Source organism: Crocodylus porosus, unplaced genomic scaffold (assembly GCF_001723895.1).
Source record: "Crocodylus porosus isolate Cpor-Errol unplaced genomic scaffold, CroPor_comp1, whole genome shotgun sequence".
Lineage (NCBI taxonomy): Eukaryota > Metazoa > Chordata > Crocodylia > Crocodylidae > Crocodylus > Crocodylus porosus.
In genome coordinates, this window is record NW_017728921.1 from 25,511,996 (window position 1) to 25,532,878 (window position 20,883).

Below are 20,883 nucleotides of genomic sequence, written 5' to 3' on the forward strand. Positions count from 1 at the left end.
ATTGCTTATGTTCCACACAGAAGTGATGGCTCTTGGCTCTTATTGAGAAATTTCTCCATCCAGAAATGCAGAACAATTGAAGAGTAAGTACAAGGAGGGCTACTTATACTGAGAGCCAACAAGTAATACTACCACACAGCCTTCCGGATTCCCTTTTTATAAAAACAAAAGGAAACAAAACATGGATAGGTTTTGACCCTTGGGGAGACTGATCTTGTTAGTTTTGGAGGCAGCTTTGGTGTAGAGGCAGCATAATGAGAGGGATGGAGCTACGTGAGCAGCAAAGGAGTTTAAGCAGAGACCAAGACAGCAGACAGTCAATCTTTGAGGCAAAGGGACTGGCCCAGGCATTGGGCTGAGAGTCCAGAACTCTTGTAAGTACATAAATCAAATAGGTGACATCTAGAGATTTGGCACTGGTGATTTCTCCTCCCAAGGAAACCAACCTGAAAAATCTTAGTCTTCTGCTATCATTTAGCAGCTGGTCAGTGTTGATGTAAGGAAAGGGCACTGGTGTTACAATGAGTAACTGTAGTAAAGAAATCCATCCCACAGCCCTTTAAGTTTAATGTTTCAATGGTTTTGGGGTCCATCTCTTGGGACTTTGCTTTGTAGTATGACTGGTGTTGAGTTTTATCAAGCTAAGAGCAAGGAACTTAACTGCTCTTCCACTCTGTTTCCCCCTCTCAGTCCACCAGCCCTTCCATCCTATCATCCCAGTGTCACCATGGTAGTGTTAACCAGAGTTGGTCAAAAAAGGGAAGGGGCTGGGAGATTCCACCAACAGCCCTGGCTATTTCTCAACAAAATGCTGAATGTTTCAACAATGACCAAACAACTCTACCGATTAAAATAGCACAAAAGCATGGAGCCCTGCACACTAACATTTGGGGCTTAATGACAAATGTGTCTAACCCAGTGGGGCTCAACCTTTCAGCCCCATAGGCTGGATGAATGTTGCAGGTCTAGTCTATGGGCCAGATTCCATGGCCGGGGCGATCTACAGGCTAGATCCAGTGTGGCATCATTGTGCAAAGTCAGTCCACAGGTATAAACGGGTGCACTGGCCTGACCCCACGTGCTGGATCGACCCACAAAGTGACCTTGCTTGCCCATGTAATCTGGGGTTGTGTCATCTGGTTCACAGGGCTTCCCATGGGCCTGGGAATTTGGCAACAGGGGAGCTACAGCAATTAATGCTGCCACAGCACCGCCATGGTCAAATTTCTGCACCTGTGGGGAGCCCCATGGGCTAGATGACATGGCCCCATGGGCTGGATTTGGCCTGTAGGCTGGAGGTTGAGTGCCACTGCTCTGATTCAAAGCCCATTGAAGTCAGTGGTCGCCTGTCCCTGGCCTCTCTAAAGTCAATGGAAATCCTGATCCCCTTTCAAGACAAAGTCATATTCTGCCTTGCCAATAACACTTGGCTTTTTAATCCTTCTTCAACCTGCTCTAACATTACTGTGGGGAAGGAGGTGTCCCTGGAGTTTGAAGACCACCAACATAAAGCCATTAGTCAAGGGAGGTTGTGAAGAAAAGGTACATGGGGAATTGCCATTTATGGCCACTATTTCGACCACACACCCACGCATTACCTTCCCTCCCTCCCCATATACACACTAAACTAAGGCTGTGTTCTGAATCATGGATCATTTTTAAAGTAGCCACAGTTTGTTTAATCCTAGATGAATTCAAAAGGGACCATGTCAAGATAAAACCCCTTGATTAGAAGTAATGTCTCTTGCTGAGGCAGTCACAACACTTAAGATTATTACAGTTTTAATTTTTAAAACCTAAATTATGCTTTAATTCTTCTAGCTCTTCAACACTAGCCTTACTCACAGACTTCGGTGGGGTTCCAGCCAGCCTTACACCAACATAACCAAGCATGCTTCATTTTACACCATATAGTGTATACATGTGCTTATTGCTTTGCATTTCAGTGGGGCAATGAACAGGGCCAGACTAACGCATAGGCAAACTAGGCACATGCCTAGGGTCCTGAGCTGTTGGGGGGCCCCAGTGCTTTCCTCTGACGTGGTGGCATGAATAGCCCCATCTGCCTCCCTTCCCTTCTCCTCCCCTTCCGTCTGCTGGTCTTGCTGCCATGACAGCTGCTTCCTAGTGGTGGCCCCGAGGCCTACTCCCTACCGGCAGCAGTGCCAGGGTGGGAAGGGGGGCGGGGTCTCAACCAGCCCAGGGCCCACTAAAGAGTTAATCTGGCCCTGGCAATGAAGCAGCCTAGTCTCACCCCACCTTTTCCCTTGCACTTGAACTAAGGCAAGTCATTGGAGGTGCCCCGATGCGAGCAAGAGCTACCAAAGAAGGCATCAACTAACAATTCTCAGTCAGGTTCATGCCCTGCTTGCCTTAGGCCAGGGTTGTCCAATTGGCAGCCCACAAGCCCCATGCAGCCTGTGAGTGGCTAACTCATGATCTATTGGCTCTCAGCACTTTTACCCCCTCAGCACAATGCACTTCTGACACAGGTCTGGGCACTCATCTCCCAGGCTGTTGCCACCTCCCCTCCATTTCCTGTCCTGGCAGCTGCTGTTGTCACCATCTCTTCCTCCTGCCCTGGACCACCAAGGTCTCTGGGTTGCCCCCTTCCTCCTCTAGTTTTTGTTTCCAATCACTACCCTTATGGATGTTGTGGCCTTCAGCCCACAGCGCACAGCTCAAAGAAGGTGGACAACTCTGTCCTAGGCCAACACAACACTAAGGCTTTTCCAGCTGTTCACATTATATAATAGACTCACATATTCTCCTCCCCAACACCTGGATGCACATTTTCATCCTAGATGCCATAAAACCATTTGTTTTATATTTCTCATAACCCATTTTCCTTTTTATGTGTTTGTTTGTGTTATAATAACGCCTAATACTTGTCCTCTCCACCCCAAGATCAGGGCCTCATTGTGATATATACTGTATAGACGCAGAGTAGAGCAGATCGTTGCTCCAAAGAGCCTGTAATCTAAACAGAAAAAAGGGGAGAGGCAGAAACGACTTGCCTGAGGTTGCACAACAGCTCAGTGGCAGAGCCAGGAAAAAAATCCATGTATCCAGAACCCAGCCTCATGCCTTATCCACTAGACCCTCTTTGCCTCAGATATACTTCACCTCTGAAGCTGAACTACTCTCTGGCGCAGTGCTCCTGTGAGGCAGAAAGTTTAGAGAGTTTATAGCAGTGGCTGCCAGCCTTTTTGGCAGGTGTGCCACAAATTAGCCCAGCACCCTAGGGCCGGACTAGATGATCTACTCAGGTCCCTTCCGACCCTAGAAACTATGAAACCCTCAATGAGTACCATACTGGTCCCCTTCCACTGACCAATCTTTCTGCTCCCTGCCTGATTTCCTGCTCTGCTTTCTGCTCCCTGCCCTACCTACCACCTTGCTGTCTGCCCCCTCCCTGATCTGCCGCATGCCACGCACAGAGGCTGCCTGTGCCAGTTGGGGCACACATGTCACAGGTTGGCCAAGCCTTGTTTACAGGATGGAGGGTTTCCAGTTTCAGGTTAAAAACCAAACCTAGTATCCAATATCACCATCTAATCCCATTGAGTTCTTGTTGTAGGTTGGTGAGGAGAGAAGGATTTCTGTAGCATTCTGCTGGAATTGGGCAAAGCATTAGTGTTTTTCTTCTAAAAGCTTGCAAGGAAAAGGAAAGAGCAGAAGAAAAATACAGAGCAAGGGAAGGAAAAAAAGGAGGCTGGAGAACAGCGGAGGGGAGGCAGGGAATAACATTCAGCAGGCAGGCACAGGTCCAAGGTCAACTCTCGCCTCTGCTCAGTATGCAGCACTGCCTGCTGACTCCACATGAGTGCATCCTGGCAGCCTGAAGATATGCAGCACCATCACCCCCATCAAGCACACACCATCTCCACGACTGCCCCCTCCTCCCCCGCTTGGCAGGGAGGACAGAGTCGTGCCTCATCTCTGTGTGCCAGCTCCAAGGGCGATTTACGGCTGCCGCTGACGCCCCACTCCCAGATCCCATTCACTGCAGGCTGGGCTTTATGGAGAAAGCCTTGGGGCATATGTTTCGGCCATAATTCATGCCTGCCTCTGAGATACCATAGCCGCTGCCTTGGTAACAGACTAGGGTTTTACACAGCACTGTTACCTCCCTTCTGTGTGAAGGTGGGGTTGGGTTTGTCTTGGGAGCTGTGGAGCAGTGGCTCAGCTGCTGGTTAATTGGAGTAGCCAGAGACAGGCTAATAAATGCCGTCTTCAGCTCTTACCCAGTGACACGGACACCAACAAACATAAAGCACAGAACCAACCAAAGCAGCCTCTTCCTATGTAGTCGTGTGCAATGTCTGACCTGGATGCATGGGGGGCAAAAGATCCCAAACACAATCAAATGTTCCAGAGTCAAAAAATAATCTGATTAGACCCCAAGTTAGCACTGCACAGGCTGTACAAGTCCTCTGGAGATGCTAGGTACATACTCAGGTTGCCAGTCTGTGCTGAAGTCTGTACTTCTACATCACTGCTGTTCCTAACCATGCTGGCCAGATCAAAGCTAGAAAGAAACTGGTAAGTGTTGTTTAAAAGTCTTGCTTAAGAGTGTGTGCTCATGGTTAATGACTGGCAATCAGGACTTGCAGGTTCTAGTCCAGAACTGTCTTCGGCTCTTGTGATGTTGAGCAATTCATTTAGGCCCATATTTTCAAACTCTGGCAAATAAGTTAGGCCAATAAATCCAAGCAAGTGACTTGATTTTTCAGAGAATATTCATCTAGCATCTCTGTTCCTTATTACTTCTTCTGTATAGTGGGTGCATTGCTTTCAGCAATCAGAGGATAGAAAGCCATGTAACGGATATGTTTTCAAATGAGTCTACAAACAAGACCATGCACTCTTGATGGCTAGCATGTGTGAAAACACAGCTCCCATTGAAAAGGATCCAGAGGTGTTTCTGAAAGTGGGTGCTGAATGCAGGTTATATACACAGGGTTGTGCCTGTTGTAAATTAGCTTCTTTTCTACCTTGGAGAACACAACATCAGCAGTCCCCCTATGCCTGATGCAGGGTGTTTGTACCCAAAAACTTGCAAAGAACTTTTCCCCAACTATTTAGTTGGTATAATAAATGATATCACATCTATCCAAAGAACCTTGCCTGATTATATACACAAACCATTCAACTCCCATGCTGAAGTGAGGCTTCTTCTGTGGTGGAATATGGCATTATAAAATAGAGCCTTAAACACAGGAAGGTATAGGAAATTACCTTAGCAGAATGAAACCACAGGGAAAATATGACACACATATTTAAGCTGGGCTCTGACCACAATGCTAAATTTTATGAAGAAAGCAATGAGATCATCAGTGAGTCCATGAAGTAAGGACGTTAGTTTTACCTCTTACCTCAAAGAGAAATGACCCAAGACAAGAATTGGCAACCTAAGGCCTGTGGGTTGGATCTGGCTTGCAGAGACACTGAATCCAGTCCACAGACATGGGTCTTCAGCAGTGCTTGGTGGCGGCAGGGCTTTGGCTGCAAACACTTCCCCTCTGCCACCATGGAAAGAAGTGCCAGCTGTGGGACTGTGGAAGCTCACTGTGGCAAGTTACGCACAGATACTGGAGCAAACGTGTGTGTATGGAAGGGAGGTGGGGCGTCAGTCACTAAACATGAAGACAGACACGAGTGTACGCTCCCCAGCCTCACACAGAGGGAAGCCCTGCTGGATAGGAAAGGGGCAGTGAAGAGAAATGGAGAAGTGTCCAGATGAATGCTGGCCCCCTCCAGAGCAGGGTGGTCGCTATACAGTTCAGTCAGTTTAAAAATCACAGGCTCTTCCTGCAATGGTCTGTAGCCAAAGGGAACTCCACCACACCGGTGGAGAGGAGACACACACAGAGTTCAGCTTCAAATATGCTGTAAAAACAGGACTTAATAGCTTTGCTATTGTTTGACATTTGGGTTTTACTCGCTATAGAAAGCGGCACTAATTACTTCTTAGTTACACAGGAGTTGCAGCGTAACTGGAGCAGAGGGTTTTATGAAGTGCTACGGACTGTAATTGCCAAGCCATTTTGCCTGTGAGCTCTGCACTTCCCCAGCCTGCAAGAGCCACCAGAGCATCCCTGGGGAGAGTTCATGGAGGGCTACAAGTCCACCCTCTGCAAAGACCAATGGAAACAGAAGCCAGCCCCATACAGAGCACAATCACTTTCTCCACATGGGGATACTAGTCTCTGACATACAGAAGCGCTGAGGTGCTCAGAGGAAGGAGACAGCTCAGACACTGGTTCACAAGCTGTGCCGACAGGACAGCCCGTTAGCCAATATTCTTTATGGCTGACGTCATCACTGGGAAGTCGCAGCAGTGAAATTCAGGTGGACACCCAAACTGCAGAACCAGCCCAACTGGCTTTTGAGGAGACAATGCACTCAAGTCTGCTGTCTAGCATGCCTGAGAGGCATGATTTTCTCCCTGGGGATCGTCTGAGCATGCATTACCCAGTAACGTTCTACTACTGCACTGCTAGGACACTGGCAATGTTCTTGCTTCCCATGTTTTACCTGTGGCTTGTAGAATATTGTTGGTTTGTAATGTGTTCTGTGGTTGGGCTGTGAGAAGTTGGAGTGGATGATAAATAAGTCTCTTAGAGTAAATGGTTGGTAGTAGATGCTGGAGACTGAAACTGGTCCAAGAGGCCCCCTCCAGTTTTATATACCTCCGTTTTCTTCGTTGAGAGGGGCTCCACACTCAGCAATTAGAGTTACAGGAGAAGAAAGTGCCCTGTTGTTATTCTTGTCAGCTGCCTGGCATCACAACCCAAGGCGCCAGCTCAGAACACCTGAGAATTTAGATCTTGGCAGAGATCCACATTCACTTGTGGCTGGCTGGGGGACCTGGCCTGTTCTGGCTTTGGAGCACTGTGAAGTCACTTGAGGAACGCTGCTCTCCAGTTTAATGCTGACTATCTTGGTCACTGATTTATCAAAGTTAGCAGGACTTCCAGAACTCTGCTGTGCACTTACTAGACCAGCTACTGGTCTTGAACACTTGCTTTTACTGGACTTGAACCCCTCTGCCCAGACACAGCTCTGAGATCATCACATGAGGAGTATTATGAGTGCTAAGTATTGAGATGAAAATAGCCTACAGCTCCTTCTCCAGTGACTGCTCCTGCATGAACCTTCCCCACTTTGAAACTCCTGCACAGTGAGGCTGGGATTGAGGTAACTGCTGGGAGATCTTCTACAGTCAGAGGCACAGAGAGGTTAAGTGATATGACCATGGTCATCCAGGAAGTCTATGGCAGAACAAGGCTTTGAACGCTGCTTCCTTACTTCCTAAGCACTGGACCTTCCATCTCTCCTTCTTTCCCTCCCATAGGATCAAAGGAACATTGTTTATGGTCCATCGTTCAGACTCGCAGCTGGACAGGTGACACTCTAACGCTGTAGCCTCAGTGAACTATCAGTGATATGCTTACAATTGTGACTGGTATTTGTGAGACTCCGGTAGCCATCTTGCTGAGAGCCAGGTCTTAGGACACTGAAGGCCCAAAGAAAGAGGTTAAAACATTTCCCAACTTAGGAGGAACATGGATAGGGCCTGGTTTAAATTGTGGGCCCAGACTGAAGCACAGTGGCGCCTTTAATCATGGAGTTTCCCCCTACATGCCTCCCACTGCTGATTGGCACAGGTGCCCCACTGTTCGCTCCTGATGGCCGGGAGGTGAAAAACAGGTTTTAAGTATGCTGCAGTTTTTGCCTCTTGTCCGGTCAGCAGCGAACAGTGGGAGGCAAAACCTGCAGCATACTTAAAACCACAGTTTTCGCCTCCTGGCCATCAGGAGCAAGCAGCAAGGCCACGGGGCCCCTCTATCAATCAGCAGCGGGGGGACAGAGGGTCACACACGAAAACATGTGGCGGGAACTCCAAGATTAAAGGAACTGCCATGCTGCGAGATGGGCCCCTGATTTAAATCAGGCCCTAGACATGGAGTTCACCTCTTATTGTGCCAGATTCTGTGCTATTAAAAAAAGGAAAAGAGACTGTGACTTCAGAACCAAATTAGACCAGGAGTCCAATCTCTTAGGTGGCTCCATTGAAACCCACAAGACAGGTCAAGCACTAGGATACCACTCATTGAGATTTCACAGATTTTACAGACATTAGGGGCTGGACGGGACCTCATGAGATCGTTGGGTCCAGCCCTCCCGCCATAGGCAGGAAGTCAACTGGGATCAAGTGACCCCAGCAAGAAATAAATCCACCTGTTTTTTGAAGGAGTCCAGAGTAGGTGTTTGCACCACCTCCAAGGATAGTTTGTTCCACACCCTGGACACACACACTGTAAAGAACTTTTTTCTTACATCTAGTCTAAATTGGCCTTCCTGGAGTTTATGGCCGTTAAACCTTGTTATCCCTTGGGGAGCTCTGGAGAACAGCTGTTCTCCCAGGTCCTGATGTACCCCTCTTACGTAATTGTAGGCTGCCACCAAGTCCCCCTGAGCCTTCTCTTCTTCAGACTGAAGAGTCCCAAGTCCCTCAGCCTCTCCCCTCATACAGCCTTCCCTCCAGGCCTTGGATCATCTAAGTGGCTCTCCTCTGGACTCTCTCAAGCTTTTCCACATCCCTCCTGAAGTGGGGGCCCAATACTAGAGCTGTAGTCTCACCAGGGCCAAGTAAAGTGGGAGGGTGACTTCCCTGGTTTTGCTTGAGAAGCATTGGTGGATGCACACCACAGTTTGGTTAGCTTCGCTAGCCACAGCATCACTGGGGCTCATATTCTTCTTGTAGTTGATCAAGACCCCAAGTCACTTTCAGCTGTGGTGCTAGTGAGCATAGCACTGCCGAGCCTGTAAGTATGCTGGGGGTTCTTCCCACCGAGGTGCAGTACCATACACTTCTCTGCATTGAAGGCCATCAGGTTTTGGTCAGCCCACCTGAGGGTGTGTACAAGTCAGTCTGCATTCCCAGCTTGTCCTGCAGTGTGACCGCCCTCCCCCATAATTTGGTATCATCCACAAACTTGGCCAGTTCACATCCGACTCCCAAATCCAGATCATTGATGAAGATATTAAAAAGTACTGGCCTGAGTACCGAGCCCTGAGGGACTCCACTGGTAATGCTATGCCACGTTGATTTGAGAGTTAGCTGGGTGTCTGCTAACTTTGGTTCAAGCTGCACCAGGCTATGAATTAAGTGCTGTGGAGTTGCCTGATTCTACCCCTAATCAGCCGTCACAGGTGCCTCTCCTTCTGACTGATCTCAGCTGAGTCTGCTTCCCAAGAAGAAACCAAGTCTGTTGAAGTCTCTATTGAGTCTTTGTGACACCATTCACCAGCATGGCACCCAGATACCAAAGTGATAAGGTACAGAGATTTGTATCTAGGTCTCACACAGCTTTTCAGCTGAGACTGGCAAACTCAATGCATCCAATACCCTCCTAAAGGTATGTCCTCCTTCAGAAAAAAAACCTCCCCACAAGTGAGTTTGCTACTGACTGATGTGGTTCAGCTCTTGCTCTCATCATTATATTTCTCACTAGATTTTTCTTTCTCTCTCCCCCTCTTCCCTCCTCCCTCCCTCTGCAGACAGATGACAAGTGAGAATGCATGTGTCCCATAGAAATTATCTTCTCTGCATAATTCTCTGCCCTCGCATTGTCTGGACAAGCCTGGATGATTCCTAGCGACAAAAAATTGGTAAAAAAAAATTCTTCAGTAAAATAGGAGGGGGAAAAAATTCTCCTGCTCTCTCTATCTGCATTCTTTCTGGAATGAGAAAGAAATATGCCTTTTTGAGATCCAGGGGTTTTTTTTTCAGATTCTAACTCAGCCCCAGTCTGATAACACACGCTCAAGAAATTCTTGAACCCCTCTGAACCAGCACGTGGAAGCAGACATCCTCTCAGTGGTCCAACCTTTTCCCTATTTGCTGCCAGAAAGGCAGAGCTGCGCAAATTCACTCTTATCCTTTCTGGTTGTGTTTGTTTTGCCCAGTTCTGCTTTTGCTTCTGGGTTTGCTGGACTCTTCAGTTCTGGATGCTTGTGACCATAAAGCACATTACGGTGCTGTATGACCAAAAGAACTTGATCCTCTGGCTCTGTAGACAGACAGAAGACAGGAGTGTCAGGACAGACTGGTGTTCTGACCCAAGGGGTAGTAGGTTCACAGACCCAATCAGGATCTGCTCTGCTCTATAGTTAGTATGGTGAGCTCAAAGGAGCACAAAGTATTTGGGAGCTGGTGTCATACTATTTGGTGCTCTTCCTTGAGGAATTAAAATGAGTTTGCCTCATTTAACCCAGTAACTGGGTTAATAATTGGGTAAAAGGTACCTTTTTTGGTAGTGACAATGCTGTAGGAAGGACGGGCCGTCAGACAGAACAGTGGGCTCAGACTGGGTTCAATTCCCAGCTAAATCATAGGTTACCTGTGTGAGGTTCACTCACAGACTACTGATCTACTCTGTACCTCATAAAGATCTAGCTCATAGAAACACTGGAAAGACAGGTCCACCTGGATATTGTAATAAGGACCATAAAAACACCTAGCTAGATGGCTTATACTTCAACAGGGAGATGGTCTTATAGACATAATAACAGAGCCCTTTCCATCCTAGCCATTCATGATTACCTGCTGCCCCCCCATCCCTCCTCTTCAGCAAGCCTAGCAACCATCTGCATAGGACAACAGCATTAAAGAAATAATGGATCTCTGGGCTGTCTTAAGGCAGTGCAGGTCCTGAAAAGCAACAGCTGGTGGGCAGGCAGCTCACTGCAGACCAGGCTAAGAGTAAGCCCTTTGAGAGAGAAATGTTTCACATAGGTCTGATATCGGATCGGCACTGATATAAAGGAAATTGACTGTATTGGAAATTGGCCTGATGTGGCTGATAATCTGGCTGAAAAATGCCCCATGCATATGTGGGGCTGCAGTGCAGCATGTAGGTGGCAAGGAGCACAGCCTGGCAGCTTGGAGAGCTGCATCCAGCTAGTAAATCTGTTGTGGTGGAAGGGGAGGGAGGAGGGAAGAGGGAAGGAGCATGGGGGGGGCACATCAAGGCCCCTGCGATGAGGGAGGGAGAGGGGCTTGGGCTTGAGCTAGGGCAGGTGATGCCCAGCCATGGTGGGGCGTGGGTGGGATGGAGCCGTGGCTGGTCCAGGGGGTGTGGGGAGGAGAGAGTAGCCCCAGGAAGGGGCTACAAAAAATTCTGGGGTGGCTGCAGCTCCCTCCCCCTGTACCTGCCTCTTAGCGTCACCATCTGCCCTGAGTGCAGTCCAGCCCAGACCAACCCCCACCAGGAAGAGCCCGGTGCAGCCTGCCCCACACAGATCTGGGGGCATGCGCTCCCCCATGCCCTCCCAGGATGCACGCAGTGGTGGGAGCTGACCTCCCAGATGAGCCGCTTGCAGCTCTGTCCCGTGCCCTGCCACACCCCAGCTGGGCAGCACTTGTCCCTGCCCCACTCCTTCCCTCACCACAGGGGACTCAATCTGCTCCCCTCCACTTCAAAGGAGTAAGAACCCAGCAGAGAGCACAGGACTTGGACTCAAGAGCTCTGGGCTCTATTCTGAAGTCTGAGTGACCTGCTGAGTGACTGTGGACAAGCCTATGTCTCAAGTTTCCTGATCTGTGAAATGGGGAGGGTGATACTTACCTCTTCGTAAAGTACTATAAGTTCTGCTGCTAAGAACTGAGCATCATGACAGATTTAGGGAATGAAAACACACAGATCTATTGGATGGAACAGCAGGACGTATGTTTGGATGAATCCCTGCTGGAAGAATGGTGCTCTGTAAAGAATACAAGCAGGTTTTAATTAGCTGACATTTCTCACAGACTTCTGCTCAGCTTGTGCCACTCCTGGCCCTCAGAGCCACTATTGCTTATGAGTCCTCATGAGGCACTACCATACACTGCCGTTGTCCTGTCCCATTCCAGGGCTTCGCCTAATTACTGCTATGCTGGCGGGTAGTGCTAAGACAGCCAAGCAAATGGCTGAAGCGCCCAGTGCAAAGAAGCCATTTGCTACTATTTAGTTTCTGCAGAGCCTTTTAATACTTAGAAGCCTAGTCATGAACCAGGGCCCCATTGTGCTAGGGGCTGTACAAATGCACTTAGTGGGTAGCCTCCTATTTCACTTCCCCATGACAATGTGGCAATAGTAACATTTACTGTACAGATATCCATTCCATCCATTTGTTCCCCATTCATCATGAATAACATCTGCACCATTATTCTCACCCTCCTTTCTTTCTGCAGAACCAGGACAAGCCTCAGTAGAGGGGGCATGCAGTTAATTACCTGCAAAAACAACTCAAGGAAAGCCAACTATTCCCTGGCTCTCAACTTGTTGCCCAAATGGGATTTCACGTGTGAAGTGATGGAGAAACAAGACAGTACTAACTTGTAAAGGAGCAGGTTATACTAAACTTCACTGTAAGTACTTCTCGCATGAAGCTTTGGAAATGAAAGCTATGTTCCTGACCAGGTTCAACTTGAGCACCCTAATATCTATAAAACCAGGGATGCCAGATCATTCCATTGTATTTCGTCACCACTAAAATTATAATACCACTGGCTGATGATATTTACCAACTTAAATACATACCTAAAAAATAAATGTACAAGAGTTAAACCTCACTACTTACTGTTCCATTCATTCCTTAGCCAAGTGGTACCAGTTTTGCCATGACAGTGATGCTGAAAGAAGCAGGAAGTGATCAGAGTTTTGGGGGCTTTCCTTGATAAATGTCTAGTTGTAATTAAGCCACAATGTTTCCCCCAAGCATCACTTGCACTTACCTTACAATTTTCAACATGATCCACCTCTTACATGCATTCAAAGGCTGACCTCCAGTTCCTGTCTCAAATTACATCACTGAACTGGTCTTCCTTCAGAGAGAAAAGCTCCCACTTTTACTGTTTTTAATTTATATATACATGGATAGGTTAGTGATGTAGGAATTATATTTAACAAAATATACTAATAAATATATTTTATACTGCAATGGCATGTTTATTTACACATGGCTTCCTTGCATCCAGAAACCATGGGAACATTATATGCACTGCTCACTTTTTAAAAATGACACTGGAGACTTCAAAGTTTTACGAACCCACCTTGAGATGTTGAGTTTTGAACACCTACGGTCTGAAAACCAGGCCCTATAAGAAGTTTCATGAGTGGGACCCCTAACATTTCTTAAGCACTTTTGAAAATCTAGGCCTGTGAATACTATTGTAGTTCATTATCACCAAGACCTACAACTGTGGATCTGACCTGCAAAGAGACTTTATTAGGTCTGCCAAATACATTTGCATGAGAATGCACCATCTAGTGCTTGGGTCTATCAACCCCTGCCTCTAGACCCCTCTTAATTCAGCCCATTGTTTGTGAAAGGTTGCCAACCTCTGTTTTAAAACACTTGGAGCACTTGACTCCAGGGGAGGGTTACAACCAGGACCGCAAGTTCTTTCCTGCTTAGGTAGGATTCAGAAAGGACATGTTGTGAAACTGATCAACAGCTTTTGTACAACCTTTCCTTTGTGAAGTCTTTTGAGACTGCTGAACACAAGGCACTGGGGAAGAGCAAAGTCATTCTCATTTGAAAGCATATTGCACAAGAGGCTTCAACGGTTGAAACCAAAGCATTTTATGTACTTCTGTGTCTCAAATGATCAAAAACAGCCTCCTAAATTAGCAGTCACTCACTCTTTGCCACCTCTGGATTTCTCAGTGGAATCTCCCCAGGTGTGGATTTATCTTTTTGGACTGTAAAGCTTTGAGACCAGAACCTCAGATGTTTGAGTCCTATGCAGCACCATGCATATTCTCAGGTAACAACAACAACAATAATAATGCCACCTCATATCTACTTAAACTCTTCTATGCCAGGAGTAAATGTCTTCTGTGCAGCTGTGGCTGGGAGTCAGTGGGTGGGTCATCAATCCCCATCAGTTAATCCCAAGGAGTTGCATCCAACGTTAGGTACAACACTAAGTTTCAGTAGAAGGGAGGGGTAAGATTTCCAAAACTACTTGTGTGGTGTTGACATAACTCTATTCCCATTGCAATTAGTGGTAAACCCTCATTTTAAATTCTCCTTTTAAAACCTGAACCACCATTAACTCCCCTAGAGCATATTCTCATTTAACTTGGGAGATGAGGGTAGGATGCCACATATTGATATTTGCAAAGGGGTCCCCCTCTCCTGAACTCTTGACTTACCTGGCTTATGTTTGGTCATTACCCACCTTTTACGGCTGATCTGTGGCACATCCTGTAGCACTTTCATGCTTGATACACAGCACAGGATTGTTAGAAGAATGGAACATCAGCTTCACTTGGCTTCCCATTGATTTCAATGATAAAAATGCTCATACACTTTAACAGAAGACAAGTAAAGCTGCTGCTGAAAAAAGAATCCCACCATAAACATAAGAGCTAATAAAGGTAACATTAAAAGAATATAGAATCACTATAGCTAGACTGTGCAACCTTCCAGGAAAGACTTGAGTTGCATTTCCAACACAGCAAAATGATGCTGTATATCTGATGGTGGTGTTGAATTCAAGTCCATTTCCTTGGGATATGAGGCAAAGTGGCCAACAGCAAAGATCAGCATAGCAGCCAGACAGATAGCTGGGATTTTTTTTTTAAGAGGTATGCAGTTATCAGAAAAGGCCTGGTGCATGCAGCCAACACTTGTAATCTGTTGCAGTCCCTGTCGGACAAACCAGTTTTGCCATAAGACAGCGATTCCCAGAGGGGAAAGGGGTGCAGTGGAATACTTTATCAGCTGCGTACATATGTAAACTGGTACCCTGGTTGAAAAGCAAAGCCTCTTTTCCTTTGAAATCAGAGAAGGGAAGGGAGGTAGCTGGCTGAGAGCAGGGAAGGAAATGACAGGCACAAAGCTGAATGCAGCAAAGCCTGGCCTTGCCACAAATATTTCCATCCTCCTAGAAGGCTAAAATAAATACCTGGTGATGGCTAATAAAAATTGAAAGAAAAAAAGAAACCCCAAGAGATTCAACTGTGTTTAGAAAAAGTATTAAAAAAATTTAATGTACAGGAATATGTTTTAAATTATTCAGATTTTAAGAACAATTTGATTCAAAAGCAAAATGCTGATAGCCCCTTGGTATCTAGCTTTTTTCTCAGCTTTATGTGGCTGGCATCCCAGGTTTCAGGTTTGACAGATATGTAAATTCTTTGGGGTTAAAGGAAATACTGTTCCAGCCTGAAATCTCTGAATTAGCAGGAGTCCCACAAGTGCCCACTGATGGGCAAGTATTGCTCTTGAATGGAAAAGGCTCATCTTCCACCTCTTGAGTCCAGGTGTATCTCCTTCTCAGACAAAGAGCCCGGCATGCCTCAGCTACGTGTGAGGTGTGAATTAATCCCCTGGTTGAAAGGGCTGCTGTAGCAGATTCTGATGGTAACGAGTGTGCTTAATCCCACTTGGCCATAGAACATACAGGCAGATGTCCCATTCTCTTTGTCCATCCACAGATGACCTGAGGGGAGGGAAACAAAAGCAACATGTAGCTGTTTTACCTTTGATGCTGACTAGAAAGCAGGGCTGAATCTCAACCAACCAAAGTCACACAGAGTAGAGACTGATCCATAAAGGTGTGCCAACAGCCTGCACGAGCAGGGGGAGTGGGGAGTGAAATTGAGCAAACCAAGGCACCCTGGTGCCAAGAGCAGACAGGAGCCTGGAAGACGGAGCAAGCTGAAACGGACCAGAGCTATGCACCTACAAGCAGCCAGCACTTACAGGGTGGGAGGAGATTTGAAAGGAAAGGGCACAGATCCTTAAAAGACCTTCCCATTAAAAATGAATCCTGATGCTATTCTGGTTCAAGAGAAAGCTCCAGATACACAAAGGTAAGTAAATGGGATGGGAAGAGAGAGGAAGGGGAAAGAACGAGCAAGAGAGGGGGAGAAAAAGTGAGAAAAAGGAAAGGGAGACTGAGAAAAAGGGGGAAGGGAGAGAGAGGGAGAGAGAAGGAGCACGCGCGCGTGCCCATCTGGGCGATGCATCACATTGAAATTGCCCCGCATTAAAAATTCACCAGCCAGTGAATTTTCAAGGGATTTGTAGTAATTAGATGACAAAATGCTGGCAAATCTCAGGCTTGCCGAAGATGTTACTCAGGGGTCAAAGACTCGACACTTTTGGCTGGGTAATTTGTAAGTGTCAATCACACTCAGCCATCAGAGAGAAAGGAAAGATCTAACGGCTGAATTCTAACTAAGTCCAATGTTCTTGCCTTCAGCCACCCTGTCTGCTATCATCCCCCCGTCTCCCCCCACCACGTTATCTAATGCGAACGCAGGCGCTGCCTCTCACCAGGGACTGGAGACTCAGCAGTTTAAACACTGAGTTTTCTTTTACAAAAACTTCCCACTTACGATTTTTAAAACCCAAATTTATGAACTAAGAGAAATTTGTTCAGTTCTCCAGGGAGCCAGTGAGATGACGGCACAGAGGTATGACAATAGGCAGCTTCTCTGTAACTACTGCCTTTCCCTAGACCTCCCATGCCCCTTTCACTAACTGGCAGCGGAGTACACAGTGGCACATCAATACTTCTACAGCAGACCCTCAAAAAGCCCACGGCTGCTTTTTTAGTGGCTGGGAAAGCTGGATTTCATCATTCCTTGATAGATTCTTAGACTTGCTTTCCAACACTGGTCTCTTACCCCACACCTCACACTTCCTGCCTCCCCTGGTTCTGGCCTCCTTGGGAAAAGTACAATTCTCAGTTAACAAATGAGAAACTGTTTTATTCAGACTGTTGTGGAAGACCAAGGCCCTGATCCTGCAATTAACTCAATATGGGTATAAACCATTGTGTTCATTCGCAGCCATCTGCAGTCAGTAAGATCTGTATGGGTGTAGGGCCCTGGCTGCATGGAGATCAAGTATCCTTAATTAGCAAACCCAGTAGGAAACCAAAGGCAGAGTAACTGAAGGAAAATCACTGCATGAACAACACTGCCAAGATTAAAGTGGTAGGAAAGAAAGGGAATGATTTACTCCACTTTTCTATTTATTAACCAGCACACTCCCTGTGAAGTATATCTAGGTGCAGGAATCTCAGACAAGAGAGGTCAGATGCTTGCTGCTGCAAAAGAAACAGCAGCTTGGAGGGGAGGATAAGAGAAAGTTTGTACTGCAGAGTCTTTTTGGAAGGACCACTCAGATCTACAGAATTACTCCATACTTACACCAAGACAAGAGCAGGGGTTGGACTCAAGAAGCCTGAGACACAGTGGGGCACAGGACTCAGGAATGCTGATGCTGAACTGCAGCTGTACCCTTCTTCCATGAGGATTTATACGGATGTAAGGCTTGTATGTATACAAGTTTTATGTGAGGGTACTGCTGACCTAAATTTCACTTGTAATTTATGGAAAAGGCGTTCACACTTTTGACCCCGAAAGGTCAGATGAGGTGCATGGGGCTAGATTAGACCCCATGATGACTCAGCATGCCAGGATCAGGCCCTCTGCCTGCCTCCTGTTGGGATGGGGCCCCAGGGCTCACACCATCCCTGCCCAGTCCAGTGTACCAGAAACAGGCTCTGGGGCCCTGGGCACCCAATCTAGTGCACCGGGTCATGGTCTGTGGGGCTCTGCATGCACCCACGGGGAACCCCACAGGCTTGATTACACAGCGGCAAGGGCCGTAACTGCCCTGTAGGCTGGGGGTTGAGCACTCCTGGTTTACGGCAATCATCAGACTCCCTGTAATAGCATAGCAGCCCTGCAATTCATAGCTACTTCTTCATTCCCTATTTAAACAGATGCAAAACAATATTGTTTGGATTCACAAGAGGGCAAAAAGTACTCATTTCTCCTAAATTTTATGTGGGTGCCATTGGGTATGAACAGGCATTCATTTCTAGCTGTGGAAATTGCTGAGAAATTTCCACTGCTAGAAATCTTTCTGGGAGAGAGCAATACAGGAGTTCAGCCTGCAGCCACCCCCTCTTCCTCGCTCTCTACACCTTCCCTAGACCAGGGCAATTCTCATCTAGGGAAAGCATGGGAAGCAGTGACTGCTCCTCTCCTCCAGGTCCTGGTGGAAGCAAGGAATGGGTTGGAAAGGTCAAGAAAGACCCTCTGCAACCTTCCGCAAACTAGGGACTTCAGTCCGGAGAAGAGGTGGAGAACAATGGGTGCTGTTCCTCTGTTCTGCTCTTGGGTTGTTCAACCTCAAGGAAAGAGAGAGAGAGAGAAGGGGGAGCTTTGGACTAGACCTGGACATGACCAGACCAATGTACACAAGCATTCATTCTTATGAGAGTAACCTGGAGGGGCATGTTTGGTCTAGGAGAAACTGCATGAATCCTTATAGGTGCTGGGTTTATAGCAGAATAGTGACTGTCTTTGTAGAAATGCAATACCTGTACCTGCCCATTATCCACAGCCCCTAAATCCCAAGACCTCCATCTGTTTCAAGAATGATGAAGAGGGAGGAGAAAAAAAGAATGGCTGAAACTGTAGGAGCAGGACTGCTATAAAAACCCAACAACCAGGAGTCAAAAGCCAACCCTAGCCCATCAGCTCCCAGAGCAGAAAGTTCGTTCTCTGCATGACAATGAAGAATTAACAAGATATCAAAAAAATATAATTACATATCAAAGTCTCAGAAAAAAGCAGTCCTCTTTCTTCATTGCTGTCTGCTAAATTTTGCAAAAGTCTGTTCATTGTAGAAACAGGGGAAATGGGGTAGGGCAAGGGGAATTCACTTATAGTCATGGTCTGTCTAGAAACCAGTCCACAATCTCACACTGGAGGATGATGGGATTGTAATAATCAGTGGTACCTCAACCAACAGTGTTGGATTGCTCTCAACACCTAGCACTGCCCTCTATCAATAAGGTAGGTGGCTGTAACAGTTGCTTAGGTTTTCTCTTTAATTAAAAAAGTTATTTGCAGTTGCAAAATGCTGCCTGACAACAACACAGTCTTTGGTTGGGATTGTTTTCCATTAGCCAGTAGTTGAATTTCTATTATACACATTTAAACAGCATTAATTATAGATTACCACACATAAGGCTTCATACAGGTGCCTGTTTTATTATTGTTTACATTGGGGCTTGATCCCAGCTCAATGAATATTTCTTTCACTGAGGAATACATAAATATGTATTCAGCCCCCCTCCCTCTACACACACTCAAAATGGGTAAGTGACAAAGCAGCTGTCATGATATCACTCTGAAGCAGAATCAAATCAAACTTGTCCAAAGAAACTAGCCCTTTAAAGGTTCCAGACCATGGAATATCTTCTGAGTTTGAATCCAATGGCATAAAACATTTCAAAAGCACATGGATGACTAAGTCCCACTGAAAGATCCCTGGACTTCCACTGAGATTTAGGTTCCTAAGTCACAATTAAAAAGGAATCTTACTTTCCTAAATATTTTGGCACTTTTGGAAATGATAGCCACTCAATCAAACTTAACGTCAATAATGTGCTAGAGTTCTGCTGATTCCGAACAGTCCCAAACATGTGCTTAAATGCTCTGCTGTATTGGGACATTCATCTCCTTAAGACATTTTTGTTGGGGAACTTGGGTAGTTTCATAGTAGCTAGGGTCAGGAGGGACCTGATCAGATCATCTAGCCTGACCCCCTGCCACAGGCAGAAATGAATGCTGGGTTCACAAGACCCCAGACAGGTGATCATCTAACCTCTTTTTTAATTTACCCAAGGGAGGGACAAGGACCACTTCCCTAGAAGTTGGCTCCAGACTCTGGCTACCCCAACTGTAAAATATTGCCTCCTGATCTCTAATCTAAACCTATTCTCCATCAGCTTATTACCATTGTTCCTTGTCACCCCAGATGGTGCTGGGGAGAATAGCGCTCTTCCTATTTGCTGTTGATCTCCCCTGATGGCTTTGTAGGCAGCCACCAGGTCCCCCCTCAGCTTCCTCTTGCTGAGGCTGAACAGGTTCAGGTCCCTCAGTCTCTCCTCATAGGCCCTGTCCTGCTGCCCTCTCACCAAGCGGGTGGCCCTCCTCTGAACCCTCTCCAGGCTGGCCACATCCCTTTTAAAGTGTGGTGCCCAGTACTGGACAAAGTACTCCAACTGCGGCCTGACCAGTGTCGCATAGATGGGGAGTATCACCTCTCTAGACTGAGATGCATCTTTGGATGCATGGCAAGGTATGGCTGGCCTTGCTGGCTGTGGTCTGGCATTGGCGGCTCATGTTCATCTTGGAGTCAATAATGACTCCAAGATCCCGTTCCGCCTCTGCGCGTTCAAGAGGGGAACTCCCCAGCCTGTATGTACAATGTGGATTACTTCCTCCAAGGTGCATCATCCTGCATTTATCTACGTTGAACCCCATCCTATTCTCATCTGCCCACTTTTGTAGTCTGTCTAAATCTAGTTGCAGCCTCCCTTTCCCTTCAAGTGCGCCCACCTCACCACACATCTTAGTGTCATCAGCAAACTTGGACAATGTGTGTTCAAACCCTTCATCCAAGTTGCTGGAGGGATGTGGGCAGGGGGGTCCCCCAGGGCTCGGTCCTTGGGCCTGCACTGTTTAACATCTTTATCAGTGACTTGGATGAGGAGGTAAAAAGCACCCTGTTCAAATTTGCTCATTACACTAAGATGTGGGAGGATGTGGGCACGCTAGAAGGGAGGAATAGACTACAATTGGAACTAGACAGGTTATAGTGGTGGGCGGAGGAGAATAGGATGGGATTCAATACTGACAAGTGCAAGATACCGCACCTAGGGAGGAAGAAACAGCAGCATACCTACAGTTTGAGGAACTTCCTTCTCATCAGTGCAGAGGCAGAAAAGGATCTTGAAGTCATCATTGATGCCAGGATGAACATGGGCAGGCAGTGTGGGGATGCAGT

General features: G+C 46.9%; 1 protein-coding gene and 2 long non-coding RNA genes across 3 annotated transcripts in view; 1 reads left to right on the forward strand and 2 right to left on the reverse strand.

The window, feature by feature from the left end:
- Positions 1 to 9,281: 9,281 nt before the first annotated feature.
- LOC109312957 lies at positions 9,282 to 12,867 on the reverse strand. The gene is made up of 2 exons (XR_002101939.1): positions 11,640 to 12,867; positions 9,282 to 10,082 (listed from the first exon to the last, which is right to left on the reverse strand). It is a non-coding gene; the product is annotated as an uncharacterized LOC109312957 (long non-coding RNA).
- Positions 12,868 to 14,633: 1,766 nt separating this feature from the next.
- Positions 14,634 to 20,883, reverse strand: part of RBM19 (RNA binding motif protein 19) — a 128,867-nt gene continuing 122,617 nt past the window's right edge. Inside the window, exon 25 of the mRNA XM_019539343.1 lies at positions 14,634 to 15,505. The gene's annotated coding sequence lies outside the window, so the exon portion shown is untranslated. The remainder of the gene's footprint in view (positions 15,506 to 20,883) is intronic.
- LOC109312958 lies at positions 15,512 to 18,661 on the forward strand. Its single transcript, XR_002101940.1, has 2 exons — positions 15,512 to 17,342; positions 18,430 to 18,661. It is a non-coding gene; the product is annotated as an uncharacterized LOC109312958 (long non-coding RNA).